Source organism: Meriones unguiculatus, chromosome 15 (assembly GCF_030254825.1).
Source record: "Meriones unguiculatus strain TT.TT164.6M chromosome 15, Bangor_MerUng_6.1, whole genome shotgun sequence".
Classification (NCBI taxonomy): Eukaryota; Metazoa; Chordata; class Mammalia; order Rodentia; family Muridae; genus Meriones; species Meriones unguiculatus.
This window is the reverse complement of record NC_083362.1, coordinates 59,402,784-59,409,974: the sequence shown is the minus strand read 5'-3', so window position 1 is coordinate 59,409,974 and position 7,191 is coordinate 59,402,784.

The window sequence follows — 7,191 nt, the reverse complement described above, 5'->3', positions numbered from 1 at the left end:
CTCTCTGCCCAGTGCTTTTGGAGGTACACAGCAATCCGCCAAAGTGAGAGCTTTATCTATGATAAGATTCAAGTTCCTGTATTAGAAGATGCTTAGACCTTCAGAACCAAAGTAGGCTAAATAGAGGTTTTTTTTTTTTTAATTTCCTAGAGACAGTTGCCTGCACGGAGTACTCCACATTTACACAGTCTTTCATGAATCCAACACTGTTTATAACTGATAATAAATTATAAAAATATACGTTCATAACACGGTTTTGGCACTGGGGAGAAAGAACAAAACAACGTAGTATAAAATCCAGCAAACGCTTGCAGAGGTCATGGCCACTGGATTAAGAACTAGTGGATTAACCTGTCCAATCAGGCTTACCTGCCACAACTTACTCTGTATAGCCTTAACTTCATTAACCAGGTAGGTGCAAGGGGTGCCAGCAAATGAGGCCACTTCGAGAACAATCTACGATGCTATACTATCAAGACATCTTCCTTTGAGGGCTGGAGATACAGTCAGCAGTAGGATGCTTTTCTAATATGTAACAAGGCCCTGGGACGATCCTCAGCACACAGAGAGGGGCTGGCGGTGAGATCTTGGCATGAAGGTACATGCCTGTAATCCTAGCATTTTCAAACGCTGAGCCAGGGCTGTGAGTTTGTTACTGGCCTGCACTATGTAGGAACACTATGTTTTTAAAAATCGAGCCTTGGTAGGCCTTCTCCTCTAACTTAAGTCACTACCCCGTTCTATACCACAAGCTAGAAAAAGATCTGAAATCAAGGTATTTCCAGAGATTCCCCCCAAACTTCACAGATTCTGGGCTCCGGTGTCGGGAGTGTCTCTTCCTTTCCCAGAATCCTAGATGCCTCCCACTGATGGAGCCTGATAATAAATGAGTTCATTACCCTGGCTGCTGGGGCCCATGACAGCCCATCTGCTGGCATGATTAATTAAAACTTTGACTGGTGATGGAGGTGCCATCTCAGGGCTGGAAGGCAATTAATTGGAGTGTCTTCCAGAGCAGCATTTCTGCTGGATCCTAAAGAGACCCACAGAAGACAGAGTGGGGTCTTCAGGGGTCAATCCCATTGCCTCACTGGCCCGTATATTACCCGCAGGGAGGCATTCCCAAGGCAAGCTCATCCTACCGAAGACAAGGAAGAGCGGATGAACCAGACCCTTAGAGTCTAAGGAGGAGCGCTCACACCAGGGAGGGTTTACTACTCCTTCCAGGAGCTGGGAGTGTTGAGATTCAAAACAGAGCTTGCCTGGCCTGCGCCTTTAATCCCAGCACTCAGGAGGCAGGCGGGTCTCTAAGACTGAGGCCAGCCTGGACTACAGAGTGGGTTCCAAGACAGCCAGTGCTACACAGAGAAACCCTGTCTCAAAAAACCAAGCCAAACCAAACCAACAAAAAAACAGCTTCAACCTGTTTTCTGGACTTTGGGTTCTAGCACAGGGAACTATGCTTTCTATCAGACAAGTGAGATACATGTTCTTTGTTTGTGATGGGGTCAGGTCCTGACAAATCTATCACCAGCCGACAATGTCCTGAAATGCATTTGGTAACCATTGAATGGCTTGGATAACTGTCTCCCAAAAGCCTTGGTCACAAGCCTGTGGTGCTATCTGAAGATGTTAGAAAACTAGGTCACTGGAACCTGCCCTTAAAGGGGTAGAGCCCAGCCCCTTCCCATTTTGCTTTCTGACTGCCATGAGATGAGAGGTCTCCTTTTTACTTTTTAAGATTTATTTATTTATTATGTATACAGTGTACACCTGCATGCCAGAAGAGGGCACCAGATCTCACCATAGATGGTCGTGAGCCACCATGGAATTGCACCCAGGACCTCTGGCAGAGCAGCCAGTGCTCTTAACCTCTGAGCCATCTCTCTAGCCAGAGACGTTTCCTTTACTGCACAAATCACATGATACACTGCCTCATTACAGGGCCCAAAAGCGATAGACCAACCAACGGAAACTTCCAAAGTTGTGAACCAAAATAAAATGTTTTCTTCTTTTAAGCTGACTTCCTCAGGTATTTCGTTACTGTAACGCAAAATGGACTAGCATACCTGTCAAACATCATAACTTATCAACTGTGCAATATCGGTGGCTTTATTCTACAATCTTGTGCTGCCTAGCTGCTGTGGCTTGGTGCCATCGTACAGAATTGGGAAAGAATATCATGTTGCCACATATCATCATCCATGGCAAACAATTAAAACTGAAAATTCCAAGTATATTTTCTACTGAATAAAGATGCTTTCACACCATTGTAGAGTTGGGAAATTGTAGTCTGAGCCATTCATTCTACGTCAGGGATCCACTTACTAATCTGAACACTGACACACACTTATGGAGGGCAGGAAGTCCCGTGACCTGTCTGTCACTTGCAAGCTGGAGAAACAAGTAATCCAGTGACTTGGTTTCTAAAGGCTTATGAAGAAGGGTATTAGTGTTCAAAGGTAAGAAAACGTGTGAATTGCCGGTCCAAATCCCACCCCCTCCCCCACCTCTTCCTTCTGATGACAGAATGGGCACCTTCTTCTACCCAGGCTCTCAGTGGGCAAGATGACGCCTGTCCATGCTGATGAGAGTGGATCTTTATTTACTCTACCAACTCAGATGCCAAGCAATTCTAGAAACACAGCTGTTTGTTGCCAAGAGTAGACAGAAAACACTACAGCGATTCCCGAAAGCGGCTGTCCGTGAGATCCACTGAGGATCTGTCTCAGATACTTTCTGGTTGTCACGATAAAATACCCTAACTACAGCATCTCAAGGAGAAAGATTATTTCAGCACACAGTTCAAGGGTACAGACACAGCCGGGAAGTCAGGGCAGCAGGAACTTGAAGCAACTGCTCACATCAGCAAACAGAAAGGAAGGAATGAGCGCTCATCATTTGACTTCTTTCTCCATGTTATATAACCCAGGATTCCATGCCTAATGGTCCCACCCTCAGCAAAGATGGCTCCTCCTGTGTCAATTAACGTAATCAAGGTAACCGTCTATACCCAGAGGTCCAGATGATTCTAGTTGGCAATCAACACCATCACAGGATCCTTTCTGTCTGGTCGGCTGATTGAATTTTTTTTGAGACAGGCTCTGACCCTGTAGTCTGGGATGGCCTTGAATTTGGTATAATCCTCTTGGGTCGGCCTCCTGAGTACTGGGATTACACATGCGAGCCTCCATGCTGGCCAGCTGGGGAATCCTTAAACATGACTTCTGCTGGCTCCTTAGCTGTGGCATAAACAGCCAGGCCTTCAATTTGCAGGTTGGGAGGCCTGAGCTCTCCGGGTGATGCAAATGTACAGCACAGCTGAGCAACACAGCGCTGCCCAGAGGGCAGTCTGAAGACTTCCCTAACACCCTGAGTGGCTAGCTTCTGTGAAGAGTTTGGGGTCAGGGGAGAGCCACCCAGAGCCTGGTAAGAGAGAGCTGCAAGGGGCTCAGTAAATGTTCCTTGAGTTCAGATGGGTGGGAGGGCCAGCCCTCCTGCAGCCCCAAGAAGACAGCACTTAAAATGGTTTCTTCCTACCCAGGTAGTGACAATGGTAACAAAGGTCAGAACTCCCACAGGAGGCTGAAAACAAACAAACAACAACAGCTGATGAAAAACTATAAGGACTTTTCTGGAAAAGAGAGAAAGGTTGGGGAGAAATGTGGCTGAGGCAGAAATGGGGACAGGTGAGTCCAGGAGCAGTGACCACCTTGATATCAGAGAAGAGGGGAGAGCTGCAGACGTGTGGCCTGAGGGTGTGTTGAAGGGGCGTCCTTGCATATGCTTTTGACAGCGGCCACTTTCCCCCAAGATTCTGAAGAAGTGGAGGAATGGATTCCCACACCCAGTGGCTCTTTATGCTATCAGACACCTCTACTCCCTCAGAGGCTGCCCGGGCTTGCCCCCACCCCCACCCCAGTCTCCTCTCTTGGAGACTTACTGCAGCAGCCTCTGCATAGCTCTCCTGCACCCTGCCCCTGAGAAACCCCCTTCATTTCACTGAGTACTGTGATCTGCATAACCTTGCTCAAGTGTCCACCTGATCCTTTTCTCTCTTCAGAGTCAAGGGTCTCCAGAGGTAACGGGTCAACCCTGTCTTTGTAGTGGAACTCACTCCCATTTCCCTTCCTGCATTTGTACCCGCAGGCCAACCACTTACCCCTCTGTGAGCCTGGACTGACCTCTGCTGTGTCCTTTATTTGAACAGCCTGTCCTCTCTCTTGATTAAATTCTGTACCATTAGTGTCCATCTTAAGTGCTGCCAATTCCAGAAAGCAGCCCCTGCTATCGACTGAAGCCAATACCTCACCAGTGTCTTTGCTGCTCTTCTCATACCTCTTTCACAGCTCTGTGAACTTCTCACCCTACCAATCCAGGAACTTCCAGAGTACAAGCCATGCGTATTCTTCAAACTCTAATCTTGAGGGCCCAAGAGTATAGACACAGCAGGTGTTCAATACACCTTTATTAACTTGAATCTACAGAGTAGGAGCAAGTATACAGGTACCTGCTTGAGGACTGCAGGAAAATCAATAAGGACCTTTCTTCCCATCATCCTTCACAGGGTTTAAGCAGTCTACACAGACTCATAGAGAGAAACGCAAGAGGATGGAGCCACATCCTGGGACCAGGAAAAATGGGGATTATGTGCTCTCTTGCTTCGCAACAGTCAAGAACTCATGAATAAAAGGACACAGAGTACAGGGTGTAAATACGAACCAACATTTAGTAACAGACACACTGATCACTTCCTCAGTTTAGCAGCGTGGCCTTTTCTGCTTACCCAGGATGGACAAATGTCCCACCTCCCACAAGCTAATGCACATGTGTAAATGTACATGCATGCAGAAACACATGCTTTCGCCTTGTCTAGAAAGACAAAACCTCAGATTATAGCTTGTCAACAAACACAAATGCATACACCCCCAAAAAGACCTCATCTCCCCTGTGTATGTGTGTGTGTGTGTGTAGCAGCATTCTTTCCCCTCACACATAAAACACACATTTTTTTTCTAACTGTAATTTTTTTTCTTTGCAGTCAAGATAAGAGTTTTAGTGGTTGCACTGTTATTCTCCCCAAAAGCTATGCTGAAGTCTGAACACCCAGTACCTTAGTATGTGACCTTACTAGGAATCAGGGTATCTGCTGATGTAATCAGTTAAAAAGGGGTCACTGGCATAGGTTAAGCTCTAAATCCAATGTGAATGATGTCCTAGGAAGCAAATAGTGGGTCAGGAAGGGAATATGAACATATATGGCAGGCAAAGAGATTATAACTTGTGAGTGGAAAGACAGCACACACGCGTGTGCCAGAGGGGTTAGTTTTGCTCTTTAGCTATCACATAGCCTCTCTTTCAATTTCTCTCTTTCTCTTCTCCTCCCCCCCTCAACACTCTTAGTCCTGAAACTCCGAATGCCCTCTCTGCTTCAACTATTAATTAGAATCATACTTCCCATCTCTCTGTGCCAGTGGGCGGATAGCAGTTTATGAGTGGTGATTAAGCCTCGATCAGGGCGCTAATAAAAATGGCCCATAAAAGGCGTCCAGCCCTGACACTGTTGGAAGATCCAGGGCTCCGTGGGGTGGGGGTGGGGTGCCGTTAAACAAAGGAGCCAGAGGAACAGATACCTCATGGTTGGCTTGCTAAGATTCAAGGACTTGAAACACACATGCTTCTCCTGTTGAGAGCCCGAGGTTCTTTTCCTCTTCTTCTACTGTCACCAACATCCTTGAGGGGCAGCTGCCCATTTTATTTGGGAAAAAAAATGCACAGAACAAGTTGGGGACAGAGGTGAGTGCTGTTGGCTACTGGCTCATTCATGTGAGGCTCAGCAGAGCAGGAAGAATGCCGGAGTAGAGAAAGAATGTACACAACCCTGGAGAGACTAATAATGGGAAACGTTACTGGGTGCTCGCTCTGTGGCAAACATTTTATGTAGTTCACCTTCATTTTCCCCTGCAACCCTGGATGGCAGGTTAACATAAATCCTGTCTGACAGTTACAGAAACTGGGGTTGACAATGGTTGAGTGATTTATCCAAGGTCAAACAGCTAGGATACAGCAGAGGAGATGGAAAAACACCTTACACTTACATCATGGGTGTGCAGATGTAAGTTCTGGGAGCTGCAACTTGCTGGCAGAGACTAGAGAGGACACTGAACATTGCATGGCAAGAGACAGGGAGCATGTGTGGCTATGATCTTGACTCTGTCCTTATTCTTCTAAAGCCACCAGGGCTCGGTCATGGGGTGTCCATTTTGGTGGGCACTAAAAAACAGGTGTGTAGGAAGAAGACAGGAAAGCTATGTATGATATTATCAAGTGGTTTTGAAACCTTGGCTTCCAGAACTCCACATCTGTCCTCACTGCTTTTCCAATCACTGTAAGAGCCAACGACAGGCTTTCCCCAAGCCTCTGGTGGTAACAGGAAGGTCCACTCTGTCTCCTGAAAGCACTCTCTTAAACTGTGGCGGCAGGAGAAAGGCTATGGGAGGGACATAGTATGCCTTCCCAATCCTTTCTGGGGGTTCCTGGGCCTCACAACAGAAGGCAGGAAATTTTCCATCTCCCTCTAGAAGACTCTCTGGCAAATGTAAGTGTGAGGAAGGAGGTGAAGCAGGAAGGCTGGGAGGGCCTGGAGTTGCTGCTGCTGGCTGACTCCGTGGGAAGTGTTTACCTCAATGAACAGTTATATTTTGTAACCTTTTAAAAGTTGGGATGTAGGCTGGAGATGGCTCAGTAGGTAAAGGAACTTACTGTTATGCCTGGTGACTTGAGTCTGACCTCTAGGACTCACACAGTAGGTGAGAAGTACCTACTCAACTTCCCGTCTAACCTATGTCCATGGCATGGACAGAGTGGGGGAGGGGATTAAATAAGTATAAATAATTATTTTAAGTTGGAGTGCAAAGTAAAATGGCCGCCAGTTTTTTTTTTCCCCCTTAACACCATCAATGCTATTTTGGATCTGGAGAAAGACTATATTTAAACACATTCTTTGAAGTGGGCTGTTGGAAAAAACCATCAAAAAGTTTTGGTTTTTCCAAAGGTCATATTGTCCTCTTTGCTTCACGGTAGCCAGATCCAATGGTGACAGAGAAAGGAAGAGTGTCCATGGGCTGCCTCAAATCAACACAAGCCCTGGGCAGTTTCTGCTACTGAAGACAGAAGTCCCTTTGAAATGGA